General features: G+C 44.8%; 1 pseudogene; it reads left to right on the top strand.

Annotated features, from left to right (window-relative positions):
- Nucleotides 1–3,289: 3,289 nt before the first annotated feature.
- On the top strand, nucleotides 3,290–4,884 carry LOC113616761 (adenosylhomocysteinase-like; annotated as a pseudogene).
- Nucleotides 4,885–17,163: the final 12,279 nt, after the last annotated feature.

The following is a 17,163-nucleotide window of genomic DNA, read 5'->3' as shown; positions in this document are numbered from 1 at the left end:
TTCTTCAGAGTCCCTTGCTTGTTTCTCTGGGCATATGCAGGATGTGTATGTATTTGTGTGTGTGTCTGTGTGTGTGTGTGTATCTGTCTGTCTGTCTGTCTGTCTAGGCTCAGTTAGGATGAGGCCAGAAGCAGAAAAGAGGGGCTCTTGTCATTGCATTTCCCACTTGGCTATTTCCCCCAGGGTGGGGTTGGGGGAGGTGAGCCTGAGAGCCCCAGGCTGGACAGAGCCTGCTGCAGTCCCAGGCAGCAAGTCTTGAGACCAAAGTACTGCCATGGGTGTCATTAGGAAAGAATGCAGAGGCAGTAGCAGCAGGGGCAACCTCTGGGCTGGAGAGGGCAGAACTCCGCAACTCCAAGTCCAGACAGACGGGCCCTGCAAAGGGAAACCAGACCTCCATGGGGTCTGGGGGGTGGTGCTGGAGAGGCGCTCAGAGGGCAGGGGGACTCTGTATCTGCCACAGAAGTACAGCCTCACCAGGGAGCAGGAATCCCTGAACCAGAAACCCACCCTGGGCTTCCTCAGATCCCCCAGAGAAAGGCCACACCCCTGAAGACTGTTGTCATGGCAGCAGCTGCCAGGGCTGACTGCCTTCCCCTTTTCCTGTATGGCTGCCCTGCCTGCCTTCTGAGACCTTCGGCTCCTGTTCCCTGAAAAGGCCTGTGCTGCCCACCCTGGCTGCATGTAATGTCGCTGGAGCCTATTTCTCTGTAAGCAGCTTTCACTAAGGGAAGATCCCTGTAACATATTCTGAAAACCTCTAGAAGGTGAGATGTGGGGAGCAAGTCCCTCCTGAATCATATATGCCAGTCAAGGAATCTAGTAAGAATAACCGGAAGTCCACAGATGTGTGTTCCAGGGCCAGTCTCTTTCTTGGCTTGCTAGATGAACTTAGCAATATATTTAATCTTTCTCTGTCTCTATTTTTTCATCTGTAAATGAGATTAAAAGCAGATTTATAAAATTGTGTCCATATAGTATTTATAAATATAGATTTATAAATTTTCAGTCTGGTCTGAATTCAGGAAGGCCACCAGGTCAGAGTGATTGGCCAGAGACAACCTGGAAACTAACCCCATCATCATAAAACTCAACACTGCGAGACATGTGGCACAGCAGTCCTCCTGGGTTCCCTTACCCTGCTGCTCTCCACACAGCTGCCCCTTCCCAATAAAGTCTCTTGCTTTGTCAGCACGTGTGTCTCCTTGGGCAATTCATTTCCAAGCGTTAGACAAGAGCCCACTCTCGGCCCTGGAAGGGGTCCCCCCTCCTGCAACAAATGGTGACTCTGGTGGGGCCTCTTCTTCACTACGACTGACATTCTCACCACTTGGGGTACTCGGGAACTGGCTCGCCCAGTGATGGACCAGACCCAGCAGCTGCAACTGGGACCCTTTTTTTCCTGGTCTCCTCCTGATGCGGATGACTGGCCAGAGTGCCCTGACCGGGTAAGGAACAAGAGACGTTATTGACCTCTTTCCCCTTTCCTCTCTCTTTCCTCTTTTCAACCCCTCCTATCCTACTCTTTTTTCTTCTGTCCCCGTCCTGGACGCAGGAGTCTGGCTTAAGGGCCTCAGCCTGATCTGAGGGTCGGAGCCTGATCACCTACGGTGGGCAGAGAACTCAAATTCTGGTTCTGGTCTCTGGTTTCTGCTAGGGCTGAGTTCCTGTCCTCCCTTCCTGGAAGCACAGGGAAAAGTCCCGTAATGCCTGGGTGCCTGCAGTTGGCAGGAGACGTCCGTAAGGCCACCCCTTTTGTTCCCCCTTTCCTGGCCTCCTTTCCTACCATTGAAATCTTTGAAGACCTGAGATATTTCCCATTACTCTGTTAGTACTCAGATCTGAAGTTCTGTGTCTCTGTAGGAGCTTTTCTGAGAGACTGCAATCTTGTATTTAAGGGAGTGTCTGATTAGTACAGCCAGGCCTGTGTGTGTTTTATACTTTGTGTTCTGTGTTATGATTTGTGATGGCCATTCTGCCTTGTGAAATGGGATAACATTGTGTGGCCACCATATTGTTTAGACTCCAGAGAAAGCTGGTTTAGGTAAAACTCTTGAAAACTGGTTCCAAAACTGGTTCTCTTTGCATATACAGTTAGTAAAAGCAAGCTTGATCAAACGTCTTTTCAGAATTCTGACCCTGCGGGAACAAGTCCTACTAGGAGAACTTGATTTTCTCTCCCTGTGCCTTCAAGACCAGGGATCGCAGGAACACTTCTCTAGACTACCTCTAATTCCTGAGACTGAGGGACAAATGGGAAGAAGCCTTTAAAAATTTTACTTATTCCAACTGTTATTTATAAACTAGTGAATTTTATATTGTGATATCTGATTCATGACTAAGTTTAGAAAATGAAGCGACATGTCTCGTTGTGTCTGTCTATATATATATATATATATATATATATATATATATATATCTCAGTATGTGTCTTTGTCTTTGGATAATATTGCTGAGGTTAATTTGTAAATGAGCTCTATTTAATTGGCTTAAAGAAAAGTAAGCACTTACAAATCAAACAATTCTAAATACGAGAGAGATTAAGCTAAATGAATTTCAGGTTCACGTGAACTGGGAAATATTCAGTATTAAATTAATACCTGGTATTAATGTTTAAGTTTGTTGATCTAATTAATATAAACATGTCTTTAGAGTCACCAACATTAAGTGTAATACCTTTATTGTGCCTAGGTTTAATATAAGCTAAATAAAATCTTGTTATATCTGTTACAAATTTGTCAGCAAGGAAAGTAACTCGATGTGAAGAAACTTTTAAGGAAAGAAAATGCAAATGAGAAAAGAGTTTTGGGTGAACTTTTAGGAATGTCTACTTGGGGATGATCTCTCCAGATATTTGGTAATGTGAAATTTTAGAGTTGAGTTAAATTAAGTTAAATGATGGGAGTTTGTTGAATAGCTGGGTATTTCCCAAATAAAGTAAGATACTGAGACATCAGTTACTAAACAGAGAAACTAAATGTATTTAGGACTATTAATGAATATGTTTGGTGCAACCCTGAGATGTTCTCTATAAGAAAGCAAATGTTTTTAGAAATTATCACTGGTCAGCAATGAAGACCCAACACAGCCAAAAAAAAAAAAAAAAAGAAATTATCACTGGTATTTATGTTCACCAATCTACAGAATGCTAATGTAAAAGACAGTTCATAATTGCTTGCTTCTTAGTTTTCACAAGAAATTAAGGTTTTAAGAGCAGAGGATTCTAATTTAAACATGTAATTAAAGATAACAGAAATAGCCCTCCCCGGCGCTGCCAGCCCCGCGCCTGTCCCCAGCCCGCGGCTCGGGACCCTTTGCCTGTGTCCATCACTCCGTGCGGAACCGCCACCGGCATGTCGGACAAGCTGCCTTACAAAGTCGCTGACATCAGCCTGGCCGCCTGGGGATACAAGGCCCTGGACCTCGCAGAGAATGAGATGCCGGGCCTGATGCGCATGAGGGAGATGTACTCGGCCTCCAAACCACCGAAGGGTGCCCGCATTGCCGGCTGCCTGCACATGACCGTGGAGACAGCTGTCCTCACTGAGACCCTCGCTGCCCTGGGCGCTGAGGTGCAGTGGTCCAGCTGCAATATCTTCTCCACCCAGGACCATGCAGCAGCTGCCATTGTCAAGGCTGGCATTCCAGTGTACGCCTGGAAGGGCGAAATGGACGAGGAATATCTGTGGTGCATTGAGCAGACGCTGTACTTCAAGGACGGGCCCCTCAACATGATTCTGGACGATGGTGGTGACCTCACCAACCTCATCCACACCAAGTACCCACAGCTCCTGTCAGGCATCCGAGGCATCTCCGAAGAGACCACAACGGGGGTCCACAACCTGTACAAGATGATGGCCAACGGGATCCTGAAGGTGCTTGCCATCAACGTCAATGACTCGTCACCAAGAGCAAGTTTGACAACCTCTATGGCTGACGGGAGTCCCTCATAGATGGCATCCAGCGGGCCACAGACATGATGATTGCGGGCAAGGTGGCGGTGGTAGTGGGCTACGGCGACGTGGGCAAGGGCTGTGCCCAGGCCCTGAGGGGCTTCGGGGCCTGCGTCATCATCACGGAGATCAACCCCATCAACGCGCTTCAGGCTGCCATGGAGGGCTATGAGGTGACCATCATGGATGAGGCCTGTCAGGAGGGCAACATCTTTGTCACCACCACGGGCTGTATTGACATCATCCTCGGCCGGTAGGCGCCAGGCGGGGGGTCCCAGGGAGTGAAGGAGGGGGCAGGCTTGCGGCTGCTTTTGGTCCCTGACAGTCTGTCACAGGCTGGGGCTCCTCCACAGGCACTTTGAACAGATGAAAGATGACGCCATTGTGTGTAACATCGGACACTTTGACATGGAGATTGATGTCAAGTGGCTGAACGAGAACACTGTGGAGGTGAACATCAAGCCCCAGGTGGACCGCTACTTGTTGAAGAATGGGTGCCGCATCATCATTCTGGCTGAGGGCCGGGTGGTCAACCTGGGCTGCGCCATGGGCCACCCCAGCTTCGTGATGAGCAACTCTTTCACCAACCAGGTGCTGGCGCAGATTGAGCTGTGGACCCACCCAGACAAGTATCCCATTGGGGTCCACTTCCTGCCCAAGAAGCTGGATGAAGGAAGCAGTGGCTGAAGCCCACCTGGGAAAGCTGAATGTGAAGCTGACCAAGCTGACTGAGAAGCAGGCCCAGTACTTGGGCATGTCCTGCGATGGCCCCTTCAAACCTGATCACTACCGCTATTGAGAACCAGGCCCGCCCTTTGCCTTCCAGCTGCTGTCCTTGCCTGGGTCCCACCTCTCCTCCCCAAGAGCAAATGGCACCACCTTTGAGACTGGTTTGATAATGTTCCCCGTCAACCCCCTGGGGCTAGTCAGTCTTTGGCCTCTGCTGCATCCCTCATACTGTTCCAAGTGTGGCGGGGGAATTGAGAAGTCCCTCCTCAAGCCCTGGTCATGATAGAGATACATGGGAGTTACCCACAGGGAACCATGAGCTCAGGGGTTTTGGAACTGCTCACTCAGTCAGTCCTTCCTTAGGCTGGAAGTTGGCAGTGATGTTCACAAAGCCCATGCACTTTACCATCCAGGCCCTCACTTGGCCTATGGACTTTATACCCATGTTCTTGGTTTACAGGTTCATTGGTTCCTCAGCCCATGAAAGATGAGAAGGAGCTATGTCAAAGGGTGTGGAGGAACTGTTGGAGTTTAAATGCTCCTGAGAGCCCGGCTTAGTGCTTGACATTCTCTTAAACCTCAGAACAATGAGGTTGGTACTTTTAGTCCTTATTTTACAGGGGTTGGAATATATTGTCAAGGGATAGCCAAGAAAGGACGAGAGAAGTGACAGCCAGAGGTTGAGAGGGGCCAGAGAAACATAAAAGTGCATTGTAACTTGATGTTCCCATCACAACTCTGGGTCAAAAAGAGATTAATTTGGTTTCTAATGTTAAAAGAGAGCAAGAAGGTGGGTTAATAAAAATTTTGGTGCCTAAAAAAAAGATAATAGAAATAATGACAACATTTCAGTATACAATAGGAAAGTAGGATGTATGTTTTCAGTAAAGAAGGTATGAGGAATGGAGTTGCATTTTATTAAGGGAAAAGGAAGTAGGTTTGACTTAGGGCTGGCTGTTTCTGAATGGAAAAATAAAGTGATGGATACAGAAAGTGATGAAAAGGTTTGTGGAAAGTGGATCCTGAGAAGAGCTTTGTGCATGGTCAGGACTGACTGAGTTTAAAATAAATTTGATTGAGTAAATGAACTGTTTTTCTTTTTTGGCTGCGTTGGGTCTTCGTTGCTGCACGTGGGCTTTCTCTAGTTGCGGTGAGCGGGGGCTACTCTTTGTTGCAGTGCGCAGGCTTCTCAGTGCGGTGGCTTCTCTTGTTGAGGAGCACAGGCCCTAGGACACATAGGCTTCAGTAGTTGTGGCACGTGGGCTCAGTAGTTGTGGCTCGCAGACCCTAAAGCACAGGCTTAGTAGCTGTGGTGCACGGGCTTAGTTGCTGTGCAGCATGTGGGATCTTCCCAGACCAGGGCTCAAACCTGTGTCCTCTGCATTGGCAGGCAGATTCTTAACCACTGTGCCACCAGGGAAGTCCCAAGTAAGTGAATTTTAAAGGTAAGCTGGTACAAAACTTGAATTTGGCTTTTCTCTCTGTTAAGAGGACAAGTTTTCTTAAGATGTTGAACTGCCTTTGAAAACAGATTTTGAGTTTCTTTACCTTTTAAGTGATCTGTTCTATATTTGCCTTTGAAGTCTTTTATTGTTACTTTGGCTAAGTGAATAACTGTTGTTTCACAGTGACCTATGATCCTATCTGATTGAGTGTTCTAAACTCTTTTGATATTTTTTGACAAAACTTCCTAAATCAAATTCTAATGAAGTTCTTTTGACCTCTAGCTAACTTTGGGATGCTTCAGAGGTCCCCTGAAACATCCTAATGAGAGATATTAAACTAATTAGGTTCATTTGGTAGGTTAAGTTACATGGGAAGTATTATCAAATAAGTAATAAACCTTAGGTTATATTGTATGGTAAATGTTACTAATATAGATATTCTAGAGGTTATATGGAGTTCCTAAAAATCTGATATGTCCTGGTAAAATGTTATCAGTCATAACTCTAGTTATTATCTGAAAGTGTTGTATGTCACAGCAGTAACCAAGTTACTTTGTCAATTGCATTGTAATCAGATTTAAACGTGCCTTCTTAAGTCTTTTGTCATTATAGACAGTTATGATTTCACTCTGATGCCTTTGCAAAAATGCTTCCTCTTCAAGAAGATTTATAGAAAGGACTTTTGGATAAATACAAGTTTCTGACTTTCAGACCATAATGCTGAACTGGGTAAGAAATTGAAGAATTCTAATGGGAAACCTGATGGCTTCATAAAGCTGTCAACAAAAAGGATTAGTTACATAGGACTGAGTGAACTGGTGAATATGGTTATAATTTTTATGGTTTCTATCTGAAAAATTACTGGTTTAAATCTGTGTTTTCCAGGTATAAAGAAAACCTTCCCCTTAAACTAATTATGACTTACAATAATTTGGTAAATTATACCTTTGTAAGCAGAATTGAAACATTTATATTGTCTCTCTATCTGCTTCCTCCAGAGATTGAAAACTCTTAGGTTCCCAGCAGCTTTATCAGATAAATTAGGAAGGCTACCTCACTAACAGGTACAGAAATCTCAAGGTATTTTGAGAACCTTGAAAAGGGAGGAATTCACCTAGATCTATTAGGCAAAATCTGTGATAAGCTCTTGGTGGGAATTTCCTAGCCCTGAGAGGTCTTTTAAAAATCCAGTCTGAGACTCCTTATAAAAGTTTCAGGGCTTCCCTGGTGGCGCAGTGGTTGAGAGTCCGCCTGCCGATGCAGGGGACACGGGTTCGTGCCCCGGTCCGGGAAGATCCCACATGCCGCGGAACGGCTAGGCCCGTGAGCCATGGCTGCTGAGCCTGCGCGTCCAGAGCCTGTGCTCCGCAACGGGAGAGGCCACAAGAGTGAGAGGCCCACGTACTGCAAAAAAAAAAAAAAAAGTTTCAGCAAGCAAAATGCCTATATGATCAGTTATAGTTATATAAGTCATCAGGCCAAGTTGATTAAGACCAGAGTTATTTTGCAAACTAACTAGTCTTAATTTGGCTATATTTTGTAAAAACGAGGGTAATTTTAGAGAGAAAAATTACATTTCAGTGAATATTAAATTCCAGTTTTGCTTATGGAGGTCTGTATTTACTAAGACTCACCTCCCAGATAGTTCCTTGCTGTTACGTTATATTAAGGTAAAGTTTAATTGAAGGACACGCTAAGTTTGTTTCTGAAGCTTATCTCAATAATCTATCTTTGGATGAAGATCAGATGCCCCACGACCTGCAACTAGGGGATTATGCATGCTGGAAAAGACATAATTTAAAGGACTTTCTCTACCCTGGGCAGAAGGACCCTTATCAGGTGCTCTTTAACTAGCTCAAGCACAGTGAAACTGAAGGGAATTGACTCTTGGATTAATTTCCACTCACAAAGGGCCCCCCCGCACTGGACTGGCCTGTAGAGAGGACGGTTTATCTCAAAATAACCTTGAAACAGTGCTCAAACAGAGAAGAAACTACACTCATGCTAGGGTGAGAAGAAGACCACATCAGAAGTAGACAGCTTGCTCAAGATCCTCAACCTGACTTGTACGATCATTTATAATGTTTTCTTGACTTCTTGGACCCTTGCATATGAATCAAATGTTTTCCTATCATGAGCACGATCCTATGCTAGTTTTAAAAATCAATCCAATTGTTGGGTTTGTGGCCAATTACATGTATCTAGTACTTCTGGGTTACCTTGGTGAATTTCTCCACTTCAAGGCTCTAACTGGTTGGCTCTGAGGAAGTTTACTTTAAAAGCAAAATTATAGTCATGTTCAGGTCACTACTGATATTACTAGATGGAATCCCCTCACCTGGCCAATTAACAATGCCTGCTCTGACCCTGGCTATAAATATGAGTTTTCATCTATTACTCAGGCTCAATCAGAGCAACATGCAAAATTTCAGCCAAGGAATAAGACCTCCCACAATTATGGGATGGATTTATGTAATTATGTAACACCAGACTATGGTAATTAAGGCTCCTATGTGTTGGGAACAATTAAATCATACTAAGGATAATCAGTCTAGTAACACTAGGAAACTGGGCTGGGTGCCTTATGGACAATGCCAATATATAACTTCCCTTAAAGATAAGCATTGGTACAGAACAGACTAAGTCAGATGACCTAGGATATACTGGGCTGCACCTAATGCAAGTTCTTGACTTATGTTCTTGCTTATGACCTTACTAATCTGCTAGCTATATTGTTTTTTTATACTGCCTGTTTTACAAAATTGTTGTTTCTTGCATTACCAAATGTGTGACTGAGCCTCTGATAAAATGATGATATATAGTTCCATATAAGATCAATGATTTAATGGTGTAATTCTAGATATGGGAAAACAAGAGGGAATATTTTCCTGGACCATAAGAGACTAGTGAGATGGGTGGTCTGGAGACTAGTGGCACTGTTAATGAAGCCTAGTCCAATAATAGCAGGACACTGAGTGGCCTATCAGTGAAATCTTCGCCAGACCTGGGCATAGGTATTCCTAGCACCGTGGGACGAAATGGTCATGAAATGCCCCCCAAACCATGGTCAAATTTATGACCCTGAAGGGGCTCTGCCAACTGAAAATTGCCATCTGCCTCTGCAAGGGTTAAATCAATGGCCACTGCAGCCACTGACCTTCAACATCCCCTGAAAGGAATTCAGGGTGTAGATCAGGATGAGGCACTCTGTGCTCTGAGAAAACCTGGCAGAACAGGCCTTTAGCTAGTTAGATGTTTTCAGGAGAAGATCTTATGAGCCCAAATTCTTTTATCTTCTCATACCTAGAGAAACACTAACATCATTAACGATGACATCTGCTTTGAATATTAAGGGGAATATTACAATTAAAAGTCAAAATGGAGTAGCTATGGTTTAGACACCCAATGAAATAACTAGGTAACATTATGGGTGTGCTTTCAGACAAGTCCTTGTATTGCTAAGAACTTGAGTTTTCTGAGCTGTGTCAGAATTTGATGCCACCAGCCATTCTCAAAACAATGTCAGCTGGCAGCTGGTAACTGCAACCTTACTTTTTAAAGGTCTCATCTTGTAACTATTACATTTTTAGACAATGAAATTGCTTTAGATCATACATTAACAAACAGAAGAGACATGTATGATGACCAATAGCACCTGTTATCTATGTGTTAATACCACATTAAAAGTTAAAACCTGCTTAGATAAAATTAGACAACTGGCTACCTGGCTACAAGTCTCCCCAAAGTGCTGGTCCAGATTGGATTTCAGGCTTATTTTCCTGAAATGAAATGAGATTTATTTTTCCTATTAAAATTCCAGTTGTCTGGGCTTCCCTGGTGGCGCAGTGGTTGAGAGTCCGCCTGCCGATGCAGGGGACGCAGGTTTGTGCTCCCGGTCCGGAAGATCCCACATGCTGCGGAGTGACTGGGCCCGTGAGCCATGGCTGCTGAGCCTGCGCGTCCAGAGCCTGTGCTCCACAACGGGAGAGGCCACAACAGTGAGAGGCCCGCGTAAAGCAAAAAAAAAAAAAAAAAATTCCAGTTGTCACTCCTCCAACTACTTCTAATTGGGTCTGTTACACTAAAATGGCAGACCAAGGGAGTGAGATTTTAATCATACAAGACTCAGATCCAGAACTCGGAACTCAGAAATATTTCTGATTCAGTGTCTATTTTCCAAATTGAGGTAGGACTATGCCCCATTTTAGCAGGAAGTGGCCAGAGCCATCATCATCCAGTTCCCTGAATTGAAACTGAGCAGTACTCTGTGGGGCTCTGGAGTACAAATCCGTTCTGTGTCTCCTGTTTCTTGTTTGTAGGATTTAGACTTCATTCAGCCTCCTTGACCATCCCTGAATTCCAAAGGGCAGATTCAAACAGTTGCTAAACAGAGAAGGGAGGGGATACAGAAACAGGGGAGTCAAGTGTTGGTACAGCCTTGGGGTAGGCTTCTGGCTCCTCCTAAGGAGTATGCATAGCAATACCGTTGAGTTCTTCTGCAGGAACTAAGGCCCCCACCCAGGTGGAGGATGGTAACTTCAAGCTGAGTGCAAGATTCCTGGAGCAATGTCCTATTACTTTGCCACCAACCAATCAGAAGAAAGTCACACATCCTGCAGATTTTGCCTTCCTTTTCTGGGTCCAGTGATGACCATCCAGTTAGACCTCCTGTTTGGCCCCTGTCTGTTTCATCTCCGACAGGGTTCAACAGTTTCAGGCTAAATTGTTGTTACCATGAGGGTGAATACTGGTTTTGGGCACAGAATACCTCGATTTAGATCAGGTAAAGAGAGACTTCTACTCTACTAGGCAGGACTATGCCCACTCTCAGCAGGAAATAGTTACAGAAGAAAGAGACCTCTGCCCCAATTCCCAAGAAGTATCTTGAGTATGAAGTCTCTCAGGGGGGAGTTGTTAGGGGAACCACTGACTGAAACTGCCTGCTCTGGCCAGGCCCAATAATAACCACTTGCATGAGTTATCTTAAACAGGAGGTCCTGGTAAGGAGCACGGAATTAACAAGGCACCACCAACTGGAAGAATTCGGGAAAGGTCAAAAGGAGACAGGAGACGCCAGTCCATATGTCCTCCCGGAATCGTTCGCTCTGGGGTCCATCTTGGCTGAGCGATGCAAACGCCACCAGGAAGGACCCTGAGTCAGAATGATTGGCCAGAGACAACCGGGAAACTAATCCCATCACCATAAAACCCAAGACTGCGAGCCATGTGGCAGAGAAGTCCTCCTGGGTTCCCTTACCCTCCTGTTCTCCACCCAGGCGCCCCTTCCCAATAAAAGTCTCTTGCTTTGTCAGCACGTGTGTCTCCTCGGACAATTCTTTTCCGAGTGTTAGATAAGAGCCCACTCTTGGGCCCTGGAAGGCATCCCCCTTCCTGCAACAGTGAGATGGAGGTGGGCATGTCTGGGATCAAGCTAAGGGGAAGCTGACTTGGAATTACATTTAGTTTGGGTTTAATTGGATAATTTGTTCATGTGTTTCTTAGTCACTTCCATGTATGATTAAGTAGTTACTAGTAAGATTTCACAGTGTAGTGAGTAGAAACTCTAGGATTCAAACTAGGGTTGTCTGATTCTAATGCTAATGAACTAATGCTACACTCTATTGCCTTTCATATGTTTAGGGAACCATGAACAAATTTTACAGCTCAAATTAATACCATGGTGGTTTAACACCAGCTACTTGCCAGCATTTGATGCTATTTCCCACTTCATTACCTGATTCCAAGATACTTCTTTTAGTCTTGGCTCCCATTGCTGCCCTATAAGTACATACGATATGATTTATCAAAAATGCACTCCTGGACTTTTGCTACACCGACCACATGTATGGTTTTGACCAATCACATCCACACAGGTTCATATTAATTTCTTGGTGATGTGGCATGAAATACTGACATTGACTAAGATACCTTAAAACTCAAAATCAGTACTACAATGAGGACTGTGGGGGATGACAAATAATTTTCCTTCTACCCTTCTAGGTTCTTGGCTGAGACCCTCCTGTAATAAAGAACAGATTAATAAGAGAAAAACAAACATATTTAATAACACATATAGGGACTTCCCTTGTGGTGCAGTGGTTAAGACTCTGCACTCCCAATGCAAGGGGCCTGGGTTTGATCCCTGGTCAGGGATCTAGATCCCGCGTGCTGTAACTAAAAGCCCGCGTGCCACAAGTAAAGATCCCGCATGCTGCAACGAAGATCTTGCACACGGCAATGAAGATCCTGCGTGCTGCAACTAAGACTGGGTGCAGCCAAATAAATAAATACATATATTTTTTAAAAATAACATGTATACAGAGGAGAGACCCAGCAAAACTGAGTAACTCCCCAAAATAGCCCAAGACACCACTTTAAATATCATCTTCTTCTAAAGACAAAGGATGTTGCTGGGGGGTGGGTGGGTGGCCAGTTATGGGAGGTGACCAGGAAAAGCACAGTAAACAAGAGTAAGGTTGTTATGCAAATTTGAGTCGTTGCCTTCTCCATTGATAAGAGTTTCTAGAGATTCAGTCATCCTTCTCTTCCAGGCACTGAGAGGGAGACACCCCTACAAATGGAGATTTCCCTTATAAATGTAAATCTCTCTTACAAAAGCATAATTTACCGGTTTTCTGAGTTTCTGCTAGTGAAACCGTGCATCTCAGATTGGGACTTGATCCCCCTGCTGGGACTTGAACCCAGCTAAACCCCAGATTGGGACTTGAACCCAGCCAAAACCCAGATTGGAACTTGAACCCATGGTCTTTTAACTGAGATCACACACCTGGTCTCAGGACTTAATGAAGCTCAGGTTCTTGATGTCTCATCGCAGAAAGAATTCAGTGAGAGACAAAGTGATAAGTAAGAAATGGATTTATTTAGAGAGAAACACACTCCACAGACAGTGTGGGCCATCTCAGAGGCAAAAACGGCCCCAGAGTATGGGGTTGTTGGTTTTTATAGGGGTTGGTAATTTCATAGACTAATGAGTGGGAGGAGTACTCCGGGTATTTTGGGGAAGAGGTAGGGATTTCCAGGAGTTGGGCCACTGCCCACTTTTTAACATTTATGGTTGGCCTTGGAATTGTCATGGCGCCTGTGGGTGTGTCATTTAGCATGCTGATGTGCTACAATAAGCGTATACTGAGGCTCAAGGTCTAGTGGAAATCTCGTCTGCCATCTTGGACCTAGCTGGTTCTAACCATTTATGTCGTGTCTATGTCATTCTTTTAAAGGTTGTGCCCTGCCCCCTTCCCTCCTGTTTCACTAGGTCTGGGTTTCTTAAAAATAATCAGCCTAAAATAATCTTTATGCCCAGGAGGCATATTTTGGGGTGGCAAATTCTGCTCCTCTTCAGAACACTGACATCAAACTGGTTTGTAAGTGTCATTATTAAGACTATTTAAGATAAGAATCTGCACAAGAAAACTTAAATCATAAGCCCATATAAGAAAGAAACTTGACAGAGTTAGACAGCAGTTTACTCAAATTTGATAATACTAAAAATTCACCCATCACTAATAATGAGTTGTAAAGCTGAAACTTTTATCAACAACAATAATAAAAATAATAAATTGATTAACCATGCAAAGGAAAGATTGAATTATCTTTACATTTTCTCTAGGAAAAATATTACACAGACATATGAAGAGAGGATCAAAGAGTTTATAATAAAAAAAATTGTAGGGAAAATATCATAGAGGTGTGCCAGGCAGTAATTAATAAAAATATTGTTTGTATGGAAATTGGGATGTTTTGTATATGCCAGCTGTTCAAATTTCATAATTTCTTGTAATTTCTCAATATAAATAAATATTAACTTTGGCACCTAATTGCCTGCATTGCCCATAAATTTTTAATGTCCTTTTACTTAAAGAGGGTCCCCTGAATCTTAAGTTTCAGGCCTCACAACCTAGATCTGTCCCTGAGATGGTAAGAAGTAGTATGAAATTTTGGTTGCAATTGGAAAGGGTTAATAGGGATGTGGATGTGGTAGAGAACTAGGAAACAGAGCAATTGTGGAGGTTAAATTAATAATAATCTTGAAGACCAGGACATGTGACCAGCTTTTAAAATCTGAAATTCCAAGTTGGTATTATGAAATTATGTGACCTCAGAGGCTGACTTCATGGACCAGCCCCCCAAACACACACACAGGGGCCCCTTCCAAGAGGAGCCTCCAGCTGCTCTGTACATTTCAAACTTCCAAAAACATAGCTGCCTAAAGGATCTATATTTGTATTAACACTGAGCAGGGAAAACAGGTGGCTGGGTTGTTTGCTTATTCCCCCCCACACTTGAATCTACCTCTTGCTTCCCAAATGACAATAGATAGCTCTTTTCTATTTTCTAATGGTAAACAGGACATAGGCTGATAGTAATAACGGTAATGATAATAATAACTACAAGGCACAGAACTGACAAATGTTAAAAAGAACTAGTAAAAATCTCTCTCTCCCATCCTTATTTCCTGAACCCCATTTCACTGCCTGGACAGGACTGCAAGGGAAATGGTAGACCTTCGGGTCTTGGGGGAGGGGAGGTGGAGAATCTAGAGAGCAGCGGGGGCGGAGGAAGGAGACACAGATCGACTAACCGCCAGAGGCTGATCCTCTCTGATAATCTGAGAAAGGCGCATAGAAATTCCAAGGAGATGATACACTTTTCCAGTTTCTGGCCAAGGCTGAAAAGATTGTCAAGTGGGGCGGGGAGGAACAACCCGGCTCCTGCTGCAGTGCTGTTGGGAGAGTTAATTGGGGACCTGAACTCACTGTTAACATGGGCCTCGCTGGACAAAGGGCTGACGTGAACTTCAGTCACTGTATAGTCTGAGTCCTCTTTCCCCCGCCTGAGCACCATCTCCCTCTTAACCTTGGAGGCAGGCGGGCGCTCTTCTGGACACTAGACCAGAGGAAGTGACTACCACCTGCTGGGGATCTGAGCAGGTTTGAAAGAGCAGAGGCTATCCGAAGGCGAGAGCGAACACCATTGCGAGTCCAGGACTGCATTGCCTATGCTCCTTTCCTGCCCCTGCTCCGGTCCATTTTGGGGCAAAAAAAATGGTGGGCTTGGGGGAGGGATCTGGGAAGGGGGCGGCAGTCATATTTGAGTACCAGCTCCCTATTGCATTGAAGGCAGGCTGGGCTCTGGCCCAGAAAAAGAGGAGGAGGAGGAAAACACCAGGGTTCCCTGGAAGTGGAAGTGCAGGTGGGAGCCACCTGCAAACCACTGGAAAGGAAAGGGGTGTGGGGGTTGGGGTGGGAAGCGGACCCCGTATTGCAGTTTTCACCCCACATCCACGCCTTCTATCCATTTTGATTCAGTAAATGGTGGGCAATGGGAATGCTGGGGAGGTGGGCGGGAACCCTGCGTGGGTGCAAGCATCCTATTGCGGAGGATGTGGGCGGGTCGAGGGAAAGATGGAGAGAGGTAAGCACCCCGGATCCCTGCAGATGGGTGTGAGAGTGGCTGGTGCCTGTAGCCCTCAGGGGCCGGGGCGGGCAGACATGGAAGCGAATCCTTTTCGGGACTGCATTCCCCATACTTTTGCCCTGCCGCGCGCGCGCGCGCTCACGTGTGTGTGCGTGTGCGTGTGCGTGTCCGTGTGTGCGTGTGTGTGTGTGTGTGTGCGTGTGTGCGTGTGTGCGTGTGTGTGTGTGTGTGTGTGTGTGTGTGTGTGTGATTAGGGGGAGCTCTCGAAAGGAGTGCTGTGCATTCTTTTTTCCATTCCTCTCTTGTAGGGAAAACATGGACTTTTTTCAAAAGAAAATTCCTAACATGCCACACTAGAAGTTTAGCAATATCTGTGTGGAGTTCTGGATTTTTAATTTTTCCTTTTTGTTTGCGTCTTCTGTTTTTCCAAGCACCTGGGTAACAAATACTATTATAAGGTTAAAAAAATTAAAAAGTATAAAATTCAAAAGGATTTGTCAAATCAGTTGATAATTGAGTAGTTCTCTCCTATCATCACTAATCCATGTCTGTCCCCCAATATATTTTTGTCACAAAATATGTATTTTAACGTTTCACAGGTGATTCTATTGCATCCTAAACTTTGAGAGCCATCACTGTTTGTCAGGTTAGGCTAAGCTTATGCTGGGGTAACAACCCTCAAAGTTCAGCGGCTTAACATAGTAAAGGTTTAGTTTTAGCACGCAATAAGTGCCCAACAAGTGTTGGTGAAGGTCAGGGGTGAGGGGGCTCTGCTTCCTATCTGTCAGGGACCCCAGCTGACAGAGGCTCCACAGCCTGGAACATCACTGGTCACCGTGGCAAAGGGAGAGTGTCATAGAAAACGCTTATTCTTCTAAAGTCACTGTAGTCTAGAAGTAACATAAGTCACTGCTCTACACAGCTGACTGGCCAAAACTAGTAACGTAGCCTCACCTAATGGCAAGGGGCTGAGGGTGCTATGGGACAAGGAAGCATAGTTTTTTTTGTGTGTGCAGAGGCAGTATATACTATAAAGTGAGAAAAATAAACTAAAAGAAAATATTCATAGAAATTCCAGGGGGAGTGCCTTTTTAAAGCACTAAAACAAAAAATTGAAAATTGTAAAGAAAAAGTGACAAGTATAATTAAGTTTCTATGGAGCAAAGTAAGAATGAATGTACCCTTGGCTTTTTGTTTTCTCAGTGGTGTTATTTTGGGGGAATCTTCAGACCATTCTTTAAGGTTATGGTAGCCTAATGGATGCTGATTGGGCTGGATTCTGGCTGGAGTGATGAGGGTTCCAGCAACTCACTTGCCAGTTCTATAGGACAGGATGAATCTAGCCCGCTGGGTGCTCTGAGGCATGACACTGGGGCAGGATGTGGAAAGGCTCCCCCAAGGCACACTCTCCAGGGTGGTCTGACTTTGGTTTCTCTGCACCAGCTTGCAGCAGGCACCAGACTCTTCTAGGCTAAAGGCCAGGCTGTCCTGGACATACACACCAGGAGGACAACGACTGTCCCATTGCAAGTCAGAGCACTTTGCCTCTCTTTTCTTTTCCCTGTCTCTTTTGGGGAACCTTTTATAGGGGAGGAGATAAA

The sequence above is a fragment of the Aethalodelphis obliquidens genome, unplaced genomic scaffold (genome assembly GCF_003676395.1).
Source record: "Aethalodelphis obliquidens isolate GAN/ISIS:26980383/991018 unplaced genomic scaffold, ASM367639v1 scaffold464, whole genome shotgun sequence".
Classification (NCBI taxonomy): domain Eukaryota; kingdom Metazoa; phylum Chordata; class Mammalia; order Artiodactyla; family Delphinidae; genus Aethalodelphis; species Aethalodelphis obliquidens.
The sequence above is the reverse complement of the archived record's forward strand: the minus strand, read 5'-3'. Positions and strand labels throughout refer to the sequence as shown.